The sequence below is a fragment of the Cibotium barometz genome, chromosome 63 (genome assembly GCF_041138505.1).
Source record: "Cibotium barometz isolate CiBa-2024 chromosome 63, ASM4113850v1, whole genome shotgun sequence".
NCBI classification, from domain to species: domain Eukaryota; kingdom Viridiplantae; phylum Streptophyta; class Polypodiopsida; order Cyatheales; family Cibotiaceae; genus Cibotium; species Cibotium barometz.
The window spans coordinates 34,528,725-34,554,983 of NC_141108.1; the positions used below are offsets into that span (position 1 = coordinate 34,528,725).

Sequence of the window (26,259 nt, forward strand, 5' to 3'; positions counted from 1 at the left end):
CTCATATATTGATTAATTATAAAGTGAAGTACAATAGCCACATAAAGATGTGACCTGATAGTGTGTTCACATGGTCCGGCCATAAATAGTGCGAGGTGGACCAAAACCACTTATAAACCTTTATAAGTGAAACTAAGCTAAACTGGGGGAAAAAACCTCCACTAACTGAAGTAAAAAGTGCCCCAGTAATCTACTGATGATCACTAGCACTCCCCTGGGTGCATACACAGCATAAAACCCAACAAACCCCCCTGGAGTGATATGTGATCACAATACATCATCCACCAAAAGGAAACAAATTCAAAGCACTGCGGAATGCTTTGAATTTCGGACGTGGTAATGCCTTGGTGAAGATGTCTGCCACATTCTAATCTGTAGGGCAGTAAATCAGACTGATATCACCTGCCTGGAGTCTTTCCCGAACAAAGTGATAGTGAATCTCAATGTGTTTCGTGCGAGCATGAAACACAGGATTCCTGGCCACGGCAATGGCACTCTGACTATCAGTATAGATAGGTGTAGGCTCCTCCACTGAAATATCCATATCAGTCATAAGACGACGCAGCCAAACACACTCAACGGTAGTAGTGTAGGCTGCTCTATACTCTGCCTCACAAGACGAAGTGGCCACTGTGGTCTGTTTCTTACTTAGCTAAGAAATACATGAAGAGCCAAGAAAGAAACAATTTCCACTAGTGGAATGTCTGGTATCAAAATCACCAGCCCAATCTGAATCGCTGTAAGCATATAGCTGCATGTCACTCCCCTCAGGATAAAGCAATCCAAGAGACAAGGTACCCTGCAAATACCGAAATACACGCTTCACAGCTTGCCAATGTGACAATCGCGGGCTGTGCATGAATCTGCTCAACTGAGATACGGCATACTGAATATCTGGCCGTGTAGTACACAAGTAAATAAGGCACCCAACAGCCTGAGCATATGTAGTGGCTGTTAGAAATAATGAAATCAATCTAGGTGCACATTTGAGCACAAGGACATTTATTTAGATGATGAACAAAGTATGTACCAAACATTAAGGTACAAATAATGATGTAACCAAAGGACATGTATATTTTTAATTTTATTAACATGAATAAAGGGGGCTGATCGTGGGATTCACCACGCCCCCTCCATTCTCACATTTCTCTCTCTCTTCCTTCTCTCTCTCACGTGTGATCCTAATGCACATTTCAGCACCCATTTCTTGCACATTTTCATGGTATCAGAGCAAATCGTGTAGAGGAGAAGAAGGGGAGTCTAGAGACAGCATATTCGTGGGAATTGGAGAGCCATGATGCAATCGATTTCTGCCCAGGAGAGACCAGCAATGAATTAGAGGGTTAAAAACCCTAATTCAAGCCCATAGGATGCCCAGTGAAGAGGCGATTTGAACCAGCCTGCACCAGAGAAGAGGGGCGACCAGATTTGATGCAGAAAAATGGAGAAATCAGCCCCATAAAGAGGCGATTTCATGAAGGCCTGCTTGGAGATGATTCAGCCCTCAAAAATCTGCAAATCAGCCCCAAAAACAATGCCAATTTCTCAATTGAAGGTATGAAAAATCTAAAATTAGGGTTTCAGCCCTGTTTTGTCTTCCAAAATTGATGGAAAACTTGCCCAAATCGGGGCAAATGAATGATTAATTGATGGCCCTATCAATGGGTTTCCAAAACATGGAGAATGTTGAGGCAAATGATGCCCAAGTTGCTGTCCAAGAGAAGATTGCTGCTCCAGCCATGCCTATGTTGACAAATTGGTCAATTAATTGCTGATTTTTCAAGGCAAGAGGAGGCACTTCAACTAGAAAGTGTCCATTGAATGAATTCTTGAAGATGGGACCTGATTTTAGGTCAAAGATGGAAGCAATGTGCTGCTGTCCACAATCCATGTGCTTGTGCAAGACAAGCATCTTGAAGGTTTGAAGAATTTTGCATGTAAAAGAATGCCCGGGAAGAGGACCAATGGCATGCATGACCAGCAATGAAGAAGGCATGAAAGTGTACAAGATTTACAGCCCAAAAGACCAGCCAAAGACCTCTAAATTGAGGATTTGAAGACCCCAAAACAGCAAGGTATTTGCTGTGTGTTTGAAGTGCATTTTTTGGGGTGATTATTCTAATTTGTTGCTTGCTGAAATTCAGTAAAAATGGCGGACAGCAAGGTTGATTTTGTGCTCCCAGAAAGTGGAAAGCTTGATGGCAAAAACTATCCAATTTGGAAGTTTAAGATGAAGAATCTCTTGAAGTTGAAAGACTTGTGGGAGATTGTAGAAGGCAAAGATGGGAGACCTGATGTGATGAAGCCAGTTATGGTGCCTAGTATGACATCTCAAGAGAAAAGGGCTGAGGACAAAAGGTATGAAGATGAACTTGAAGTTCAAGCAAAATTTGATAAAAGGGCTCAACAAGCTCTTTGTTATATCAACATGAATGTGAAGGACAGCATCATTCCTCAAATAAGTGGTGCTACAACTCCAGATGAAGCATGGACAATCCTTCAAACTCTCTTTGAATCGGTAAATACAACAAGGTTGTTGTTTCTTAAACAAAAGTTGCATGCTTTTAAGAAGGAACCAAATGAGCAAATCACTGCTTATTTGACTCGTTTGAAGGATATCACTGACCAATTGCTCTCAGTGGATGAAGTGGTAACAGATGTGGATATGGTAAGCATAGCCATGAATGGGCTTACCATGAATGAAAGCAATTCACCATGGCAACACTTGGTGACTTCACTTATGGTGAGGGAGACTACTCCTAGCTTTGAGGAGTTGAGTGCTCTCTTGTTACAAGAAGAGTTAAGAAGACAAGGAAGCGGAATGAAGAGTTCCAAGAATAAAGATGAAGCATTCACCGTGAGAGGAAGACCATGGCGTGGCCGTGGAAGAGGTGGATGGAATCGGAATAATGAAAGGCAAAATCAGGGCAGCCATGAAGAAGGGGGAGATTCAAACTCCTCCTATCAAGAAAGAAGGCCATTTACCCCTCGAGGAAGAGGAGGATATAGAGGCAACTTTCGTGGAAGAGGACGCAGCTCCTATACTTCAAGAAGAGGCCCGTGTTACTATTGTGGAAAAGATGGTCATGTGGAGAGTGAATGTCGCATAAAACAGCATGCACAACAAACAAGAGGGAGAGGCAGAGGCTTCTCAAATTGGCAAAGGCAAAATAGCAACAACTTTGTGGGTGAAGGAAATCAGAACGATGAAAGAAAAAGCAAGGATGAGTTTTTGTTGATGGCTGGTCATACAAATCAGTCTCACTATCGTGGGGAATGGTATGTTGATTCGGGTGCCACGGCTCATATGACCGGCAATGGTGATTGGTTTTCTCAATATGTTGATGAAGAAGGCAGTAATAAAGTAGTTTTGGGTGATGATTCCACTCAAAACATTCAAGGATATGGCGACATACCTATCAAGCTCAAAAATGGTGAGATTGGTACTCTCAAAAATGTCTTATGGATTCCTAATTTGGCAAGAAATTTGCTTTCTGTGGGCTGCATAACAGATCAGCACATGAGTGTTGAGTTTTTCAAGGAGTACTTCATCATTAAAGACCTCAAGAATGAGGGAAAAGAAGTTGCTCGTGGCATACGAAGCAATGACAGGCTGTACAAGCTCATTACAATGTGTGACCAGCAAGTATTGATGTCTCAAACGGAGCAAACCTCTCAGCTTTGGCATAGGAGGTATGGTCATCTAAATATGAAAGCACTTAAGTATTTATTTGACAATGGCTTGGTCACAGGAATTCCAAAGATTGGTGAGATTCCGGGTATATGTGAGCCTTGTGCCTTGGGCAAGCATGCAAGGACTCCATTTCCAAAAGCAAGCTCATGGAGAGCAACTCATATTCTTGAATTGATACATTGTGATTTATGGGGACCGGCTCAAGTGAATTCACTTGGTGGATCACGTTATTTTATGTCTCTTATTGATGATTATTCACGCAAGTGCTGGCTGTACTTTCTCACAAGTAAGAGTGAAACTCTTGAGGTGTTCAAGCAATGGAAATCTCATGTGGGAGATGAAACCGGTATGAAAGTGAAGACCCTCCGCACAGACAGAGGAGGTTAGTTTATGTCAAATGAGTTTGATTTGTTATGCAATGAAAGTGGTATGTTTCATCAACTTACTACAGCTTATAGCCCTCAACAAAATGGAGTAGCGGAAAGAAAGAACCGCACTGTGGTGGAAGGAGCAAGATGTATGCTCAAAGATTCAGGATTGGGACGTAAGTTTTGGGCAGAGGCTGTTCACACAGCCATGTATTTGCAAAATAGATCTCCAACAAAAGCACTTGATGGTATGACTCCAGAGGAAGTTTATTATGGTAAGAAACCAAATGTGTCTCATCTTCGTGTGTTTGGATGCTTGGCATATGCTCATGTGCACAAGCAAAACAGGCAGAAATTGGATGATAAATCAATTAAGTGTATCTTTATTGGATATGCAACATGTTCAAAGGCTTATAAACTTTATGATCCTGTGAGTCAGAAAGTTCTACTCACACGAGATGTATTGTTTGATGAGACAAAGAATAGTGCTGATTTTCATTTGGTGGAAGAGGATGAAGATCCTCTTATCTTCTTTGAGGTTAATGAAGAGACAGGAGACATGAAAGATGAAGGATTCAAGGCTGTCCAAAACAGACCAGCAGGTATGAATGATGGTATTCAGCCTCCAGATGTGCATGAATCAGCCCCAAACAGTCCACATGTAGTTCCCATGGAAGATGTTGATGCAGACAATTCACAAAGTGTGAAGAAATTGCCTAGATGGTACATTAAAACCATTGAAGATGGTAGTACTTTGGAATCAGCTGAAAGTAGCAATGATGGGCTGCGGAGATCACAAAGAATCAAAGACAAAGGTATGACTCATGTGAACTTTTCTTTGATGGCAAAAGTTCTTTCTAATGACGAACCCACTTCATTTTCTGAAGCAATAAAAAACAGCAAATGGAAAGAAGCAATGGAAGAAGAATACTCTTCTATTATGAAGAATAACACTTGGACTCTTGTTGAGTTACCTCATGGGAAGCAGACCATTGGTACTAAGTGGGTTTACAGGATAAAGTACAAGGCAGATGGAACCTTGGACAAGTACAAGGCAAGGCTAGTTGCAAAAGGTTATGTGCAACAAGAAGGAATTGATTATGAGGAGACATTTGCTCCAGTTGCAAAGATGACAACCATACGATTGGTTTTGGCGGTGGCTACTCATCATGGGTGGTCTGTCGCACAAATGGATGTCAAGTCTGCATTTCTCAATGGCATCCTTGAAGAGGAGGTGTATGTGCAACAGCCACAAGGCTTTGAAATCAAAGGCAAGGAAAAGCTTGTGTGCAAGCTTAAAAAGGCGTTATATGGCTTAAAGCAAGCTCCCAGGGCATGGTACTCAAGAATTGATGAGTATCTTACAAAGAATGGCTTTATGAGGAGTAAGAATGACTCCAACTTGTATATCTTTCATGAAAATGCAGATTTATTGTTGATTATTGTCTATGTGGATGATTTGGTAATCACAGGAAGCAGTGCCTCAGTGATTGAGCGCATAAAGAGGAGTTTGTCAATTGAATTTGACATGAAGGATTTGGGACAGCTTCATTACTGTCTTGGTATTGAAGTTTGGAGGCAGGAAAATAGTATGTTCCTGACCCAATCCAAGTATGTGAAAGATGTACTTGAAAAATTTGAAATGGCAGATTCAAAAGTAATGCATACCCCCATGGAATTGAATGAAAAGCTAACCTCACGTGGAGATGAAAAGAAAGTGGATGGCACAGGTTATAGAAAGCTAATTGGCAGTCTTATTTATGCTACTATCACGAGGCCAGATATTTCATATGCTGTGAGTGCTCTAAGTCAGTATATGGCTGATCCAAAGGAAAGCCACATGAAGGCAGCAAAGCGGTTATTGAGATATATGAAGAGTACTTATAATTATGGTCTCGAATATGTTGCATCTTGTGATTTATTGCTGGCTGGTTATTGTGATGCTGATTGGGCCAGCAGTATTGATGACAGAAGATCTACTTCAGGATTTTGTTTCTCCCTTGGTTCCGGAGTTATTTCATGGAAAAGTAAGAAGCAGCCTACGGTTGCTTTATCCTCAACAGAAGCTGAATATATTGCAGCAAAGAGTGCCGTTTGTGAAGCAGTATGGCTGAGATCTTTATTGGCTGAAATACATCATGTACAGGCAAATGCAACAATGATTTATTGTGATAATCAAAGCTGTATTCAGATTGCCAAGAATCCAGTATTCCATGCAAGGACAAAGCACTTGAAATCCATTATCATTTTGTTCGTGAGAAGATGCAAGCAAAGGAGATAGAGCTTGTTTATTGCTCTACTGAAGATCAAGCAGCAGACATGCTTACTAAAGCATTGTCTAGAGATAAGTTGGAAAGATTTAGAAATATGATGAATGTAAAAGAAAATAGATTGATCATTAAGGGGGAGTGTTAGAAATAATGAAATCAATCTAGGTGCACATTTGAGCACAAGGACATTTATTTAGATGATGAACAAAGTATGTACCAAACATTAAGGTACAAATAATGATGTAACCAAAGGACATGTATATTTTTAATTTTATTAACATGAATAAAGGGGGCTGATCGTGGGATTCACCACGCCCCCTCCATTCTCACATTTCTCTCTCTCTTCCTTCTCTCTCTCACGTGTGATCCTAATGCACATTTCAGCACCCATTTCTTGCACATTTTCAGTGGCATCAAATAAAATACTGTCATCTTGTAGTGACAGTTTCATCCCAGGCTCCATAGGAGTGCTGATAGGCTTGCAATCCTGAAATTTAAACTTCTCCAGAAGTTCAGCAACATACCGAGATTGCAACAACCCAATGCCTCTGTTATCCTGCACAAACTATATGCCCAAATAGTCCAAATCAGACATGGCAAATGTCTGTTGCAGTATCTCTTTAAAAGCTGCAATTTTGTCATCATTTGATCCCATGAGCAAAAGATCATCTACATAAAGACTGATGACCAGCAATCTTTCTCTTCTTTCTTTACATATAAAGTGGCTTCTAATGGACTGTTCACAAAGCCTTGAGTGAGCAGGAAAGCATCTATCTTTGCATACCAAGCTCGTGGAGCTTGTTTCAAACAATACAAGGCCTTTTTCAGCCTGCATACTTTCCCTTCATGACCATGTTCTGCAAAACCTATGGGCTGATGTACATAAACTTCCTCCTCGAGGTCCCCATGTAGGAAAGCAGTCTTGATGTCCAACTGATGAACAACCCAACCACGATGTGCAGCCAATGCAATGACACTCCTAAGTGTCGACATACGGGATGTAGGAGCAAATGTCTCCTCATAATCAATGCCCTTCTTCTGTGCATAGCCCTTTCTTGCCTTTGGGCAAATCAACCAAATCCCATGTTTGATTCTTTTTAATAGAATCAAGTTCATCCTGCATGGCTTTGTTCCAATGATCATTGTCTCGTGCATCCACAAATTAATCAGGCTCATCATGATCCTATAAACTGGCTGCCATAACCATATTTAAATCCATGATGTGTGCATGCTCATTGGTCCGTGACTCCCTACGAGTACGGCCAGCAAGAGGAGTCTCTAGATGGCTGTCCGGTAATGTCCTCAAATACCATCTAGGTATATGTCTGACCTGTGGAGCCTGTTGCCCCATATTTGGCTCAACTTTTGGCTCAATCTCCTTTTGAATTTCTGCACCACCTTCATGATTAGCTGGCTGTCCTGCCCCCTCATGGGTTGGATCACCAACTGTGGAATGAAACTCCATAGGTAGTAGGCCTTCAAACACATCATTTTCAGCTTGATTTGCATCATAACTAGCCATGGATAATTCTGATTTTTCATCAAAAATCACATCCCGACTAGTGAATATCTTCTTGGACAGTGGGTCATATAACCGGTAGCCCTTGCTCTCACGGCTATACCCAACAAAAATACATTTTGTGGCTTTATCATCCATTTTTTTCAACTCTTTGGGTATGTGTGCATATGCAAGACACCCAAAAGTACAAAAGTGTGATACCGAAGGCTTGCGGCCATGCCAAGCCTCAAAAGGAGTAATGGAAACCAATGCCTTTGTGGGACATCGATTCAAAATATGACAAGCACACATAACAACTTCCACCCAAAAGATATGTGGTAGCTTCTTTGCCTTTAACATACATCTGGCCATCTCCATGAGTGACCGATTCTTCCTTTCTGCAACCCCATTTTGCTATGGAGTATTAGGAGTAGTAAGCTGATGCTTGATACCTCTACTCTCAAGAAAGGAATTCAACATGTGTGACACATATTCCCCCCCTCGATCAAAACGGAGAGTCTTAACCTTGCATCCTGACTCTACTTCAGCAAGTGCTACAAAGGCCAAAAATGCATCATATACCTGTGATTTCTGTGTCAACGGATAGACCCAGCATATACAAGAGAAGTCATCAATAAATGTAGCAAAATAGAAGCAACCTCCTAATGACTTCGTCTGCATGGGACCACAAAGATCACTGTGTATAAGCTGCAACTTTGCAGTTGCTCGTAGAGCCTGATCACGTGGAAAGGAAAACCGATGCATTTTTCCCAAAATACATCCTTCAAATATGTGATTTGGAGCCTTCTCCATAAGAGGTAGGTCTGTCAACATGTTATGTCGCTGCATAAGCATAAGACTACCAAAATTTACATGCCCCATGCGAGCATGCCATAACTCCGCATCAACCATAGCTGGAGTAAGAGTGAATGCATTATAAGCAGACTGATCCCCACTGGCTGAAATGCATCCAACTGATAGAGTCCATGACATAATGTACCAGTAAGCATCAAGGTCAAAGCATTAGCTTTGTCTCTGACCATGCATTTGTCATCATCAAAGTTGACTTGCATACCACACTGTGCTAAAGAAGAAATGGACAACAGATTCTTCTTTATCCCTGGTACATATAAGGCATCTGTAAGGCGAAGAATAGAGCCATCAATGGCTGTGAGCTGAATCTCCCCAATGCCATGAACTGGATATGAAGCATTATTGGCACACTGAACGGTCTTGCCAACAGGGGCAGGGCATATATTACAAAACAAATCCCTGCGAGATGTAATATGCTTTGAAGCACCACTATCAAAACACCAAGTACATGCATGCTCTGTCACACTGAGTGCCTGTGAAGACCAAGAGGCATCATAACTGATGTAGAAACAGTAATCCCTGTCTTCAACAAAGGAAGCAGTCTCCGGAGGAACTTTAGAGGCATCATTTACAGACATCCCAGATCCCTTTGCCTTCTCTTTGGCAATCCTCTTCCTACACTCTGTGATGTAGTGACCTGGCTTCTTACAGTAATGGCATTTGCCCTTCTTCCTGGGCTGTCCATCACCTTTCATGGTATCCTGAGATGAACCACCATCACCTGAATTCTGATTTGAACTCTTTGGCTGAGACTTGCCTTTCCCTTTTTGACCTGTCACAAATGCTTGTTCAGCACTTGTGTTCATGTTCATGTTCTTCCTGATTTGCTCTTCCTGTAACAAAAGAGCAACAAGTTCCTAATACTTTAGGGGCTCAATAGCATTCCTCATGCTGAGGTTCAAAGAGGTATGAAAAGCCAAGTAGGATCTTGGCAAAGAGTTTAAGATGGTGGATACAAGCTGTGTCTCAGGAATAATCTCATCCACATTGATGAGTTGCTCTCTCAAATCCTGCAGCTTGTTCAAGTGGCTAGACATATCATCTCCTTCATGCATCTTCTGATTTTCCAGCTCTCTTCTCAAAAATGAGATCTGTGCCTCATTACGAGCAGCATACATCTGCTCCAAAGTCACCCATGCATTCCGTGAATAGCCAGCTGAACGAATATGAGGTATAATAGACCTCTGTACTGACAATGCAATAAGTGATAAGGCTTTTGCATCTTTGGCATCCCATGTCTTCTGAGCATTTGTTCTTTGAACAGGCAGTGGCTGACCTGGTGCCTGTGCCTGTTGTCCTCTTCCACGAGCACCCCCTTGGGGAGGAGTCTCTGGAGCCAATGGACCTGGATGTGGTTCATCACCACTAACAAAATCCCAAAGACCTTTTGCCACGAGCACATTTCTCAGCATAAAACTCCACAAGGAGTAATTCATGCCATCCAGCTTGTCTTCCTTAGACAAGTACGTGAACACATCACTCTGCTGTTGATTTGCCATTATGCCAGTGCACAATGTTGTACCTGTGTATCAAAAAACCCAAAAGCAACAACCCTGAAAGCAACTGTACTCCACTGAATACAGCTAACCCAAATATGCCTGCACTCTCAATCCTCTGAATGTGCAACACAATGCACCACTGACTGAGTAGAGCAACAAAAGTGGCTCACACAATGCCAAAATGCCCAGAAAATGCCCAAAATTTCTGCACCCAAAGCCTTGCAAAAGCCTGTAGAGATTTCTTTGCAAGAAAACCTCCCTGTATCTACTAGAAAACTTTCACAGAGAAAATGCCCAAATTTCAAAACATGTAAAGCTTACCAAAATATGATTTTGCAGGTACACTCGGTTGTAGGCTGTACGGAACAGTAGCAGTGTATTGGGCGACTGTACAGAGCTGCAGGTACTGTGCTGCTGTAGGCTGTACGGAACAGCTGTCAGGTACAGGTCAACTGTTGTCTGCTATACGGAGCAGACTGTGTACTGAATAGCTATACGGAACAGGGCAGGCGTCTGTACGGAGCAGGGCACGTGCTGGTCTGCTGCAAGACTCTACCGGCAGTTGACGGCGAGGACAGCTGATGGCGTGTGACCGTACGAGCAGCTGGTGGCGTGGGCCTGTACGGACAGCTGTACGGCTGTCTGCGCTGGAGTGGCTGCAGCTGATGGCGACTGTCTGTACGGGCACTGATGGCGAGTGACTGAGTGGCTGCAGCTGAACTGAAAGCAGGCGAACTGATGGCAGGCCTATACGGACAGCTAGGCGAACCTGCTCTGATACCAAATGTGGGGTTGAGCTGTTAGCTTTGGAGTGATTGCAGCTGATGGCGACTGTCTGTACGGGCAAGGATGGCGAGTGACTGAGTGGCTGCAGCTGAACTGAAAGCAGGCGAACTGATGGCAGGCCTGTACGGACAGCTAGGCGAACCTGCTCTGATACCAAATGTGGGGTTGAGCTGTTAGGGTTAGGGTTTGGAAGGCACACTAACAGAAAACGTGAGAGTGAGACAGAGGAACACGACTGCTCATATATTGATTAATTATAAAGTGAAGTACAATAGCCACATAAAGATGTGACCTAATAGTGTGTTCACATGGTCCGGCCGTAAATAGTGCCAGGTGGACCAAAACCACTTATAAACCTTTAAAAGTGAAACTAAGCTAAACTGGGGGAAAAAACCTCCACTAACTGAAGTAAAAAGTGCCCCAGTAATCTACTGATGATCACTAGCACTCCCCTGGGTGCATACACAGCATAAAACCCAACAAGGTACGTATGCATTTATTTTAGTTTTGACAGGCCATGAAGAAGTACCATCAAGAACAAAGCCATTGGTTAAAGAAAAGGCATAGAGATGTTGCCAGATAAGCAGATGATACCACAGATATGGAGAAAGACTAGATACACAAGCTCCCCAGATGGGGCTAGTACTTGGATATACTTCGAACATATGCATATACTTGAAACATATGCATGTATTTTGAACATATGAATGTGCCTGGAACACTTGCAATCCGCAGTTGAGGACAACTGCGATATAAGGGGAAGGGAATGTAACTATTTGGCCCTCCTAGCTCTATTCACATGATAGAACTTTTGCCTGGACACCGGACAAGTAGAAGAAGGCATGGGAACAGGGACCATGAAGTTTGCACATGGAAAAGCACCAATCTTGATCAAAAAGCAGAGAAAAGCAAAAAGTCAAACTGTGTTGACCACGAGGCAAGAGCACCACTCGCAAGAGGAGACTAAGCCGGACCAAAACACCAAAAGCTACTTTAAAGCAGCTCTAGGGCCAAAAAGCAAGGCCCTAAAGCCAGAAAAGCAAAGCATAAAAGAACTTTGAAAAGCTGGTCTTATTTGAGTAAATATTTTATTGCTTAAAGTGAAAAAGACAAAAAGCAAAGCAAAAGAGGAAAGCAAAGTGTAGAAGGCAAAGCAAAAGCTTAGCTAGCTTTTCTAGCTACAAGCAAGACTCCTCCTCAACTATAAAAGAAGCATGAACGTCTCTTGATCATCAATAAAATTGTGGAGTTTATCATCGCTGCCCGCGCTGATTCATAGCACCTCCATCGACTACTGTGCCACGTCATCACTGTCCTTACGACTATACAGATCCGTACAACCGTGCGGAACTGTACGGACACCTGGCAAATTCTGTTGCCTGCCCTGTGCAGTCTGCAGACTGTTTGTCGCCTATGCACTACTGAGCTACTGCTCTGCGCTATTTTCCACTAGGCTGCACCACCTGAACCAGCCGGCGTTAGCCTCCATCTATTGCCCAGCACCGCCTGTAACCGCCTTGTGCAGGCTGTGCTACCTATACCACCGCCGAGCATTGTTACTGCTGCCAGCGCTGCCCTTTGTTTGGCTAAGCTACCTGACCTGCTACCCAACCACCACATGTGCCATCTGTTCAACACAAGCGGCAATCATCATCGCCTAGTCACCACCGCCTTACACCTCCAGTGCCCGGCCAACGTTGCCAACTAAACCACTGTTGCCACCTACTTGGCCGCCGCTGCCGACTGGATCTGTAAACGTTTACCACACCACGTCGTCCAATGGATATCGTATTGCCATGTGGATTGGCCCAGCTTCATCATCTACACCCTTCTCTTGTGCACCCTGTGTGCAAGCTAGGGGACTTGGATTTTCGACTTGGATTTGGATATGGATTTGGACTTGGATTTGGATTTGGACTTGGATTTGGATATTGGATCTAGTACTAGCGCGGTGAGAGATTCTTGTGGGTCATCCCTCTGGTGTGCTCGGCATCAAAAATCTTGTGCCTTGACATCGACATCGATTTCAACTTGGATATTCTACATCAGCATATTTGTTTAGTTTTGTATTCATTGTTGTATTGATCTTGGCTTGCGAGCCCTGGATTGTTCCTGAATAAATTCTTGAAAGGGGGCGAGCCATGTTCCCCACTCAGTGTGTGTGTGTGTACTGTGCAAAGTTCCCTAAACCCTTCTCTCTCTATATTCCTATCTCTTGGATACGTGGTGGAATCTATCACGGCACGACCCGCTAGGCTTACAGATGCAATGCAGACCAACATATTAGAGGAAGAAAGAGCATAAAGGTGCATACAAACATATCAGCACACAAGGGGGAGTCTCCACAAATCAACAAACAAAAAATCACATCAAGAAAGGTACAAAAAAATCAATTTGGGGCTTTTTCATTTTTCTGCAAATCTTGCTTAATCACAGCATTAAACCCTCATTTCTCAACATTTGTCAAAATTGAGGGGCAGGTACGTACTACTCAGGGTATATCTGAGATGGTTCACTCCACTATTGGGGTGAAACAGGGCTGCCCCCTTTCTCCCACCTTATTTGGGATGTATGTGCATGAGATTTCGGACTATGTAGAGCGGGAGGGTGACAGAGGAGCACAGCTAGCAGGGACATGGATTCCGCTGTTATTGTATGCTGATGATATTGTGCTGATCTCAGATTCTCCAGAGGGGATGTAGCGTCATTTGGATGCATTGCACACGTTTGCACAGGACAGTGGATTGTCTATTAACCTTGGTAAAACCAAGGTGATGGTGTTTAACACCACAGCACAGTGGGTTAGGAGGTCAATACCCACCTTTACATATGGTCAGGAGAGACAGTGGAGTATACAGATGCATATACTTACCTTGGTGTGGTTTTTAGTGGCCCACTATTTTCCTTGAGGAGAGCAGCGGAGACCAGATTGACCAGAGCTTATGCAGCATTCAGGAGACTAGAGAGGATGGTGTTCGCAGGTTCAGTTTCAGGAACCTCGAACAAAGCTCTTGCTCTTTGACACTTTGGTCACTTCAGCCATGCTGTATGGAGTGGAGATATGCCCTTGGTTTCTATGATTTCCTAGATGATTAGGACCAAGGCCTCCGTACCACATGATATTATCCGTGCAGAGATGGCTGCCCCCCCATTGGTAGTAGAGGCACTCACTCGATCAGTCTCCTTTATACATAGCACTTGGGCTCTCCCTAGAGACAGATATGCTCGCTTAGCCCTGGAGTCTTCACGACAGTTGGCATCACAAGGAGATGGATCATGTTGGTATGCACAGATGACAGCTTGGATCCAACTGCATGGCTTTAGTATGGACAGGCTACCTCCATTTCAGTACTCCCTGAATGCACCCTCCCTCTCTCTCACACGGGCAGAGATTACCAGACTTATCAGGCAGGACTTGATTCAGCTGGACACTAGGAGGACATGGATACAGCCGACACACGAGCTTGGTACGAAGATGGCTTTCTATAGAGATCATCTTCTCCAGCTCACGGAGGATGGGTTTGTGATTAGACCCAGCTACATGGATACTCATCTTTCTCATGGGGTACGGTGTGCTATTGGTCAGATGCGCACATCCTCACACCAGCTAGAGATTGAGACTGGCAGATTCAAAGGAGTACCAACTGAGGCCAGGATTTGTCAGTTGTGCCAGATGGAGCCAGAGACAGAGTTACATTACATATATCACTGTCCAGTATATTATGAGATACGAGGCCGTTTTCACTGCCTGTTCAGAGAGGGTTTCGGACCACTTTCTAGAGTCATGAGATACCAGGATCAGAGATGCCTCGGATTATACTTGCTGGAGCTGCGTAGACATAGAGAGGGTCTCTTGAGAGGGAGGGGATCAGAGAGGGAGAGACACCTACAGAGGCAGATTACAGACTTCTTTCGACAAGAGATTGAGCAGTCAAGCCAGCAGGCATTGTAGCTAGCCCCAGAGTATAGCCGCACCAGAGGTACACTGATTGATCGGGCTATAGAACTGGGACGGTCCAAGCGTCCCAAGATGAGAGTCCCAACACCGACGGAGACTACAACAGAGGATCAGGACCATACTAGCACGGCATGGGAGACGTCCAGTCAGAGTACTCACCATGGAGGATATTGAGGATATCCGACATCGACCAATGAGAGACATCTTTGGATAGTGATGTATATGATGCTTACCTTTGCTGCTGGAGTTTTCCTTTCCAGATGTTATCCATTAGGAGCTCCTAGTACCTTACTTTTCCTTATAGTTGTTGTTTCAGTTTCAGTTTCAGTTAGTTGTTTAGTTGTTTTAGCTTTTCTTACACAGATATTGTATCAGATCCACCAATTGTTGTAACCTTTTTGGTCTCATAGGTCATTTAAGTTTTTCAAAGGCAGCAACAGCTAGGAGATGGGAGCCGAGCCACTGACGTTGCTCAGTGCCCTAGGATGGCATGCATGCTACTACTGCGTGACTTTGACAATCATACCTTTTCTTCTCTCTCTCTCTCTCTCTCTCTCTCTCTCTCTCTCTCTCTCTCTCTCTGCATAAATGCCTGAGCCATGTTTCTTTTCAAGCCTCCATAGCCTATCTCAAGCTTTTACCTGTGTAAGCCCTAATTTCCATCAAGGTCAACAAAGAAAAGTATGTAGATTGAAAAAGGCATTGTATGTGTAAGCCCTGATTTCCACCAAGGTCGAGAAAGAAAAGTATGTAGATTGCAAAAGGCATTGTATGGCCCTAAACAAGCTCCCCAAGCTTGGTATGAGAAGATACATGCCTATTTGACCAGCCAAGGCTATCAAAACAGTCCGACTGAAAGTACCCTCTATGTCAAGGTGGATGAAGAGGATTTGATTGTGGTCATCCTCTATGTGGATGACATGATACTCATTGGGACAAAGGCGGATAAAAACGCAGCATTCAAGGATGGTTTGGTTGAGATGTCAGATCTTGGCCTATTGCACTTTTATTTGCGCATACAATTTATGCAGACAAATGAAGGCATTGTGCTACTTCAGCCTAGGTACATAAAGAGTGTTAGAAATGTTTAAATTTCAAGATTGCAAGTCTTTCTAATCCTACTCCAATAGAACCTGGACTTAGGCTGAGCATGTATGATGCAAGAAATCCTTTTGATAGCACATATTCCAACCAAGCTATGGGCTGCCTCATATATTTGTGTAATACAAAGCCAGATATGCAGTATGGGGTGTCAAATTTGGGTAAGTTATGCACAACCTAGGGTCAAAGCATTGGCAAGCTGTGAAGCGAGTGTTTCGGTACTTACAGGGCACCCAAGATCTTGGAATATTTTATCCTAGGGGGGTGATTGTCATTTACTTGCTTATTGTGATTCAGATTGGGCTAGTGATTATGACACCAGAGTGTCCACAAGTGGGAATTGATTCTTCCTTGGCAGCTCATGTATTCCTAGTTGAGCAAAAAGCAACCAACTATGGCCACATCATCTTGTGAAGCTGAGTGCAGGGCAGCTTTCACTACTACAGTTGAGTGTCTATGGTTGATGGTAGATCTTCGTGGGTGTCAACTTTCACTACTACAGTTCAGTGTGTATGGTTGAGGAGATTCATGGCAGATCTTTGTAGGTGCCAGCAGACACCCACTCCCATTCTCCTTGACAGTGCTAAGGTTGTGGCAAGGAATCCATTTTTCCATTCTCGCACCAAGCATATAGAGATTCATTATCACTATGTCAAAGAGAGGTTACATGCAAGAGAGATCAGCTTGATCTATCCTCCTACACATGACAACATTGCATATCTGTTTACGAAGGTGTTGCCTCGAGAGAAGTTTGAAGCTTTCTGCAACGCTTTAGGCCCACTCCCATCTGGAGAGTCATCTGCTACCCTATACATGTTCACACTATCACTACAGGTGGCACGGGTGCCCGCGTTGGGGGGTGGGGGAGGTGGGGGGGGGATTTGTAGGATTATACATATGTAGGACACTTAAATCTCTACACATTATAGAGTTTTTTTCCCCTAGACATTTTGTGTGTCCGGACACCTATAGTTTTACATTTCGGGCTTGTACTTAGGGTACTTGTGGTTGTACACATTTTATCACTTCATTCTAGTATATCCACACTTTCAAGCTCTCTATTGCTCTCTACTGTGTGTTCTTGCTGTTTTCGATGTATTTCTACTAAACATTAGCGTTTCTCAGAACCCAACACTACTAAACATTTTGGTGTATTCGGTGTATTTCTACTGAACATTAGCGTTTCTCAGAACCCAACCCTACTAATTGGTCTCATAGACACTTTGGGTGTTTCATGGACATTAATAAATCATTCTTACTAAGAACGCTCATTCCTCTCTTTGTATCATCACTAGAAGTACCTTCTTAAGAGATTTTGATTCTCTTCCCTTGGGTTAATTATTCTCTTTTCCTTGCAAGTAAACGCGGCATAAGTATTGTAGGACCCCCACCACGGATGGTGTATTTGCTTTATTAGAATGATGTAAATCTGAAAAGAAAATACATAAATCTTGACCTTTCTTGGCTGAGAAAACTCTACCCTTGACCTACAGTCCTTCACCCCTTTGCTTTAGCAACTCCTTGGCTTGTCTCGCCCTTGTTTGCCTTGGCTCTTGGTGAAAAATGAGATAAAACAATGGGATTGTGGCTCTTCTATTTATACTACTCCAGGATGAGCAGTCGGCCACCACAATTCTTCTAGCATTAAATGCTAGAAGAACTCAATAAAAGCTACGCTTTTCCTGTACCTTGGACCTGTACACCATCATATGGGACTGATTCTGTGTTTAGCTTTGCTGAGCCTGATGCTCTGATACCAATGTAACATGCGGAAGCTTCGGAGAAGATCGGTAACTTCAATGCTTAGAAATCAACACTCTTTTCACGACGGAATTAACGCACAAACTGAATGAAGATGTGCAGAAAATAGAGAGAGAGAGAGGGAATTTATACTACTCCAGGATGAGCAGTCGACCAGCATTAATCCAAGCAGTCAGTTCTAATTTTGTCCCACGATTGAATATTAGCATTAAATGCTAGAAAAATTCAATAAAAGCTGCGCTTTTCTTCCCTTGTTGGCTGGGCTTTATGCGCATGATTCCTTAGTGGCTGGGGCATAGTCTTTAGGCTGTTTGGGGACTGGGCAGCCTGTATGGACTGCCCCATACTTGCCCTTACAGCCATAACCAGGCTGTACAGCCTGTATGCTTCCCCTAGTCTGCCCCTAGGGCTGTCCTACAGCCCTCCATGGCTGGTGGGTTCAGCCAGGGCCTTCCTGGCCCTCATGGGGGTGGTTTCACACCATCCCCATGCCCACACTAAGACTTGGGGTAGCCCTATGGGCTGGCCCCTTCTTCTAAAAGCAAACCCTAACTAACCACACAGTGATCTGGCATCCAGTACCATACCAGGTACACAGAATCACTGACATCATTCCAGAGGGAGACTCACAGCGCAGACTGGCACTGTTTCATGTGCAGGACATTGCACACCTGACCTTGGACTCCTGTGCAGGACAATGCACACCTGACCTCGGACGACTGAGATGGATCCGTGGCTGACTCGTTCCGGACTGGGCTTACATGGGACCAGTTTTCCATCCCAGGTCCTGCACCTTCTGTACAGAGATGTCTACTTGGCATCCAAGTGCGGGATGCACGTGACATCCCCTTCTGCTTAACTTGACGGAAGCTCCATAGCCTCCAAATAATCCGTCAATAACGCCGGATAGTCTTCGAAAAACTCTCTGTCCAGCCATACCGCTTCGTGGGTCCCTCGGTCCTGAAACTTCGTGAGAAATTGTCTTAGTCTTCGACCTGAGCCATGCTTGAAGCGGTGCAGAAGGATCTGTTCTGGAACCATAACTTCTGCTTCATCAACAATATCTGGTTCCGCTTCGTCTTTGACTTCTGAAGGGATAGGACCTGCATATGGCTTTAACCAACTGACGTGAAACACATCCTGCATAGTCCAACTTGGAGGTAGCTTTTACTGCATAGACACCTCATTAATCTTTTTTCTGATGGGAAAAGGTCCGAAGCTCCTGAAAGACAACTTTGGGCATCGCTTGCCCACCTGTTTCAACCTTTGCTTTATAATCCGAAGATAAACCCAATCCCTTCCGAAAACTTCATATCCCTTCGGTCTTTATTGGCCTGTCGAGTGTAGGCCTCTTGCGCTTTAGCCAACCTGTCTTTCACTGACTCTAAAATCTCCTGGTAAGACTCCGTCACTCTGTCGCTTCAGGTACTGAAGACGAGGTCCTGGTCAACAATGACTGGAAAGGTCTTCCAAATGCTCCCTCATATGGAGTCCTGCCAATAGCTGAAGAAAAAGAATCATTCAAAACAGCTTGAACTAAAGGCAAATAAGATTCCCACTTACCTTGCTCATCGTGGACATAACACTTCAACACATCAAAGGCCAACTGGTTGTATATCTCTATCTGGCCGTCTGTCTGTGGGTGGAAGAATGCACTGGAAAAATTCAATTTAGTACTAAAGTTATCAAACAATGCCCTCCAAAAATGACTGGTAATGCCCTCCAAAAATGACTGGTAAACTTGGCATCTCGGTCTAACACTATGGTCCTAGGAATCCCGCCAATCGGGTACCAATGTAACACGCGGAAGCTCTGGGAATCTTCTTTCAGCCCTAAACAATCCTGGAAACATGCTGATGCAAAACGCAGATATGGAGAGAGAGTAGAGAGAGAGAGAGAGATATATGCTGGAAATTCAGTATATTCATATAGTACAAAAAGGGTACTCTTCTACAGCCCTAGGCTGCCTCAAACAAAAGGTGATAAACACCCAAAATCTGGTCCTAAATCTGGACCCTAAGGATCCAATCCCTAAAGGACTGAATGAGTACAATGATGAGCTACCTTGCCTATTTATAGGCCTTTTGATTCCTTGGAGAACTGGCAACAGTCTTGGCCAGCAGTCTTGGCTTTCAATCAATAAAACACAGTGCCACCTCTGGTTGGTTAGCCGCCTCTGTTTGGTCCAGCCGCCCACCTTCTGTAAGCAGCCGACAGCTCATGTGTTCCTTCTTGGTTCAGCCGACAGCACATAATCCCTGCCCTGGCTCCAAGTCCAAGCTACTACCTCATTTGCACCCTAGTGCTTCTAAATTCTGGTTCATACTCTTTATCTGGCTGCCTCTTCTGGACCAACACCTCAGAATGTCCATGGCATCTTTCATGCACATGACATCCCCCTCTGCTAAACTTGATGACGGGATTCCAAACTGTTCTTGGATGACTGTCATCATCCCAATCTTTTCCCGAAGTCCCTCTATCATCCATCCATCCGTGGCAACCCTTTTCTCTGAAAGCTCGGCCCGTTCTCCAAAACCACTCTGTCTCAGAATAAGATCTATGCATCTGTTCCATCTAGTCCACAATCCATTCCTGCCCTGACTCTGAACACTGTCTTGGTCTTCATTCCTGAGAAATGACTCTGGCACTCTCACATCACCCCTTGGAGGATAAACCTCCCTTGGGACCGTTGCCCGAGAACCTATCTGGCTCACAGGACTGCCATCACCTCTAGCTCTGTGGAACACCACCAACAAACCTCCTGGGAGCTCTTCCCGATTCTGTGTTCCTTGCCTTGGGCTTCGTATCCGTGTACTTTCCTGTACCTTGGGCCTGTACACCATCATATGGGACTGATTCTGTGTTTAGCTTTGCTGAGCCTGATGCTCTGATACCAATGTAACATGCAGAAGCTTCGGAGAAGATCGGTAACTTCAATGCAGAGAAATCAACACTCTTTTCACGACGGAATCAACGCACAAACTGAATGAAGATGTGCAAAAAATAGAGAGAGAGAGGGAGAGATGGAGAGGACACAGTATTGGGTCCCAAATACCCTCTGTAGAGCCCCCACCACGGATGGTGTATTTGCTTTATTAGAATCATGTAAATCTGAAAAGAAAATACAAAAATCTTGACCTTTCTTGGCTGAGAAAACTCTGCTCTTGACCTGCAGTCCTTCACCCCTTTGCTTTAGCAACTCCTTGGCTTGTCTAGCCCCTGTTTGCCTTGGCTCTTGGTGAAAAATGAGATAAAACAATAGGATTGTGGCTCTTCTATTTATACTACTCCAAGATGACCAGTCGACCAGCATTAATCCAAGCAGTCAATTCTAATTTTGTCCCACGATTGAATATTAGCATTAAATGCTAGAAAAATTCAATAAAAGCTGCACTTTTCTTCCCTTGTTGGCTGGGCTTTATGCGCATGATTCCTTAGGGGCTGGGGCATATAGGCTGTTTGGGGACTGGGCAGCCTGTATGGGCTGCCCCATACTTGCCCTTACAGCCATAACCAGGCTATACAGCCTGTATGCTTCCCCTAGTCTGCCCCTAGGGCTGTCCTACAGTCCTCCATGGCTGGTGGGTTCAGCCAGGGCCTTCCTGGCCCTCATGGGGGTGGTTTCACACCATCCCCATGCCCACACTAAGACTTGGGGTAGCCCTATGGACTGGCCCCTTCTTCTAAAAGCAAACCCTAACTAACCACACAGTGATCTGGCATCCAGTACCATACCAGGTACACAGAATCACTGACATCATTCCAGAGGGAGACTCACAGCGCGGACTGGCACTGTTTCATGTGCAGGACATTGCACACCTGACCTTGGACTCCTGTGCAGGACAATGCACACCTGACCTCGGACGACTGAGATAGATCCGTGGCTGACTCGTTCCGGACTGGGCTTACATGGGACCAGTTTTCCATCCCAGGTCCTGCACCTTCTGTACAGAGATGTCTACTTGGCATCCAAGTGCGGGATGCACGTGACATCCCCTTCTGCTTAACTTGACGGAAGCTCCATAGCCTCCAAATAATCCGTCAATAACGCCGGATAGTCTTCGAAAAACTCTCAGTCCAGCCATACCGCTTCGTGGGTCCCTCGGTCCTGAAACTTCGTGAGAAATTGTCTTAGTCTTCGACCTGAGCCATGCTTGAAGCGGTGCAGAAGGATCTGTTTTGGAACCATAACTTCTGCTTCATCAACAATATCTGGTTCCGCTTCGTCTTTGACTTCTGAAGGGATAGGACCTGCATATGGCTTTAACCAACTGACGTGAAACACATCCTGCATAGTCCAACTTGGAGGTAGCTTTTACTGCATAGACACCTCATTAATCTTTTTCCTGATAGGAAAAGGTCCGAAGCTCCTGAAAGACAACTTTGGGCATCGCTTGCCCACCTATTTCAACCTTTACTTTATAATCCGAAGATAAACCCAATCCCCTTCCGAAAACTTCATATCCCTTCGGTCTTTATTGGCTTGTCGAGTGTAGGCCTCTTGCGCTTTAGCCAACCTGTCTTTCACTGACTCTAAAATCTCCTGGTAAGACTCCGTCACTCTATTCGCTTCAGGTACTGAAGACGAGGTCCTGGTCAACAATGACTGGAAAGGTCTTCCAAATGCTGCCTCATATGGAGTCCTGCCAATAGCTGAAGAAAAAGAATCATTCAAAACAGCTTGAACTAAAGGCAAATAAAATTCCCACTTACCTTGCTCATCGTGGACATAACACTTCAGCACATCAAAGGCCAACTGGTTGTATATCTCTGTCTGGCCGTCCGTCTGTGGGTGGAAGAATGCACTGGAAAAATTCAATTTAGTACTAAAGTTATTGGCAACCCTTTTCTCTGAAAGCCCGGCCCGTTCTCCAAAACCACTCTGTCTCAGAATAAGATCTATGCATCTGTTCCATCTAGTCCACAATCCATTCCTGCCCTGACTCTGAACACTGTCTTGGTCTTCATTCCTGAGAAATGACTCTAGCACTCACATCACCCCTTGGAGGATAAACCTCCCTTGGGACCGTTACCCAAGAACCTATCTAGCTCACAGGACTGCCATCCCCTCTAGCTCTGTGGAACACCACCAACAAACCTCCTGGGAGCTCTTCCCGATTCTGTGTTCCTTGCCTTGGGCTTCGTATCCGTGTACTTTCCTGTACCTTGGGCCTGTACACCATCATATGGGACTGATTCTGTGTTTAGCTTTGCTGAGCCTGATGCTCTGATACCAATGTAACATGCAGAAGCTTCGGAGAAGATCGGTAACTTCAATGCTTAGAAATCAACACTCTTTTCACGACGGAATTAACGCACAAACTGAATGAAGATGTGCAAAAAATAGAGAGAGAGAGGGAGAGATGGAGAGGACACAGTATTGGGTCCCAAATACCCTCTGTAGAGCCCCCACCACGGATGGTGTATTTGCTTTATTAGAATCATGTAAATCTGAAAAGAAAATACAAAAATCTTGACCTTTCTTGGCTGAGAAAACTCTGCTCTTGACCTGCAGTCCTTCAACCCTTTGCTTTAGCGCTTGTCTAGCCCCTGTTTGCCTTGGCTCTTGGTGAAAAATGAGATAAAACAATGGGATTGTGGCTCTTCTATTTATACTACTCCAAGATGAGCAGTCGACCAGCATTAATCCAAGCAGTCAGTTCTAATTTTGTCCCACGATTGAATATTAGCATTAAATGCTAGAAAAATTCAATAAAAGCTGCACTTTTCTTCCCTTGTTGGCTGGGCTTTATGCGCATGATTCCTTAGGGGCTGGGGCATATAGGCTGTTTGGGGACTGGGCAGCCTGTATGGGCTGCCCCATACTTGCCCTTACAGCCATAACCAGGCTGTACAGCCTGTATGCTTCCCCTAGTCTGCCCCTAGGGCTGTCCTACAGCCCTCCATGGCTGGTGGGTTCAGCCAGGGCCTTCTTGGCCCTCATGGGGGTGGTTTCACACCATCCCCATGCCCACACTAAGACTTGGGGTAGCCCTATGGGCTGGCCTCTTGTTTTAAAAGCAAACCCTAACTAACTACACAGTGATCTGGCATCCAGTACCATACCAGGTACACAGAATCACTGACATCATTCCAGAGGGAGACTCACAGCGCGGACTGGTACTGTTTCATGTGCAGGACAGTGCATACCTGACCTTGGACTCCTGTGCAGGACAATGCACACCTGACCTCGGACGACTGAGATAGATCCCTGGCTGGTCCCAGACTGGGCTCACATGGGACCAGTTTTCCATCCCAGGTCCTGCACCTTCTGTACAAATATGTCTACGTGGCATCCAAGTTCGGGATGCACGTGACACTAAGCCATCTACAAACCATCTATTCTGCAACCATCAGGTTTTTTGTACCAGAATACTAGACTGCTTAACCGTGCTACTACATAAATGAGATAGTCGGAGCCTAGGTATTACATAATGAGTGTGAAGCATCGATATCCACCCCCAACCCCCCCTCCCAAAGCCCACCCGAAGCCGAATGATACACAATGAGAATTTACCACATATGCTGAAAAAGATGTCTGTATATTGGAAGCATTTTAAACAGCTCTCATCAAAAAAACATATTTGCATCGAACAAGAGACTTCCTTTACAGATTAACCTGAACTCGATTCAAGAAAAATATTTACTGAAATGGATGTTTTCGGCATACCTTCAGTATTTCCTTGCTGCCAGCATTCTGTAAGAATGGAACCAAATCTGGACCAGCAATTTCCAGCAGCTCAGACTCCAAACCACTCTCAATCATTGTTTGATAAAGGAACTTGTGAAAGGCTCCTCGATCAGGCCACCTTACACTCAGCTGAACTATCTGCCTTATATACTTGCCCCGTAAAGCCACTTCTGAAACCGGATGCTGCAAAGATCCAAACCCTGACTGGAGACCTGTTTGGGCACCTTCCTCTTTCAGATGCCTTCGGGGATTTCCAACTATTTCATAACATTGTTGTCGAGCTAGAAGGGCCATTTCACGCCTATTCAATATGATCATTAAAGGCATCTTCATTCAGATCTGACGCCTTTGCGTTACGCAATGGCAACTCAACGACTGCCTCATAAAACCTGTTTTTCAAATAACTTCAGATAGGCACTAATAAAAGCCACAAGTACAGTTTGCTAAGATTATTAAAGAGCACACTTGTAAAACTATAATTTCCTTACAGAATTATATCGTCGGAAAATAATGAATGCTTACCAAGAATCAAAGATGTACACAAGGCTGATCTGCCACGACGCAGAGTTAGAGATGGACATAAAGCAGGGGAATTGGCAAGTCTCTCCAGCCATAGCTCCATTCCTACAGCACACCAGAGCCTCTTAGTCAAGCCGAGCGGCAAGCAGCCAAGCTCTGGTGTCCCATTCAAGCATTCTATAAATTAGGCTATAGCCTAATCATAGGTCCAGTCCTGGAAATCCTTCCAAACAAGAATACAGATGGACTCCTCTTTTAATCCCTCTAAAAAAGACCAACTTTCCGTACCTTATAATTCACTGAATATAAATCTTCATTTTCAAAGGGACATCCGCCACCCTAAAGTAGCAGACCTAGCCTCATAGGACCCTCAAAAAATGCCAGTTTATGGTATACCTAAGGGCATAATACATCACACAATTCTTCCAGCAGTAGCCTCAATAAATGCTAGTTTGTTGACCATCTTTGGATTGGATTATGCATTTCATGCATGACAGCCAACCCTTCTCCAGAAAGGAACAACTAGCCTCTTCTCTATCTTTCTACATAAAAAAGCAAAATCATGGATGAGCTTGTAGGAAGAAACATATGGAGAGAAAATATAGAAAGTTGCATCTTTAGCTCAACACACTACCATTGCGTGTTGACAAGGTGGAGGAATGCATGACTCATGTAGTAAGTGAGTCCTATTCTTTGGGTACGTGAGTCCTATTCTTTGGGTAGATAGTTTCCTTCCTTTCATGTATACACTTAGCCCCGTAGATCACATATATTACTTTTGGTCTCGTAAACCCCTTGGGTCTTTTGTTGATGTTAAATTTTCTTTCTTTCTTTCTATAAACGCTCTTGAAATTTAACCATAGTGTGCCATTACAGTTCCAGGTAGCTATCCGTAGTGGTCATATGGTCACATAGACCCCGCATCCTTAATTGGAGTGATAATCAACAATGTGCAATCCTCCTTTATTGAGCCTCCTGACAGAAGCCTAATTACTATCACATGGAGAGCCATAATCTGCCTACGCTTCTCCATTTCAAGCGTGGTTGCCATAATTGCATTCTAGTTTTGGACCATTTTTGGCTTCCTGACCAATTTCACACATTTGGAAGCTTCACCCGGCTGTTAAGCTCACCTTAACGTTTCGTGGGAAGTTACTGATCCATCAACAAGCTCGAGCAATGCTCAAGAGCTCTAGCATAGTCGCTCGTCACCACCATCCTCCCGCACTCGTTGTCACACC

The 26,259-nt window shown here is 44.2% G+C and overlaps 1 protein-coding gene across 6 annotated transcripts in view; it reads right to left on the reverse strand.

Moving 5' to 3' along the window:
• LOC147603983 (pentatricopeptide repeat-containing protein At3g03580-like) overlaps positions 1 to 25,446 on the reverse strand; it is an 85,295-nt gene extending 59,849 nt beyond the window's left edge. For 3 of the 6 annotated variants that reach the window (XM_086795898.1, XM_086795900.1, XM_086795905.1), the window contains exons 1-2: positions 25,022 to 25,297; positions 24,479 to 24,888 (exon numbers count right to left, since the gene is read on the reverse strand). The gene's annotated coding sequence lies outside the window, so the exon portion shown is untranslated. The other 3 variants (XM_086795902.1, XM_086795901.1, XM_086795899.1) reach the window with 2 other exon arrangements.
• Positions 25,447 to 26,259: the final 813 nt, after the last annotated feature.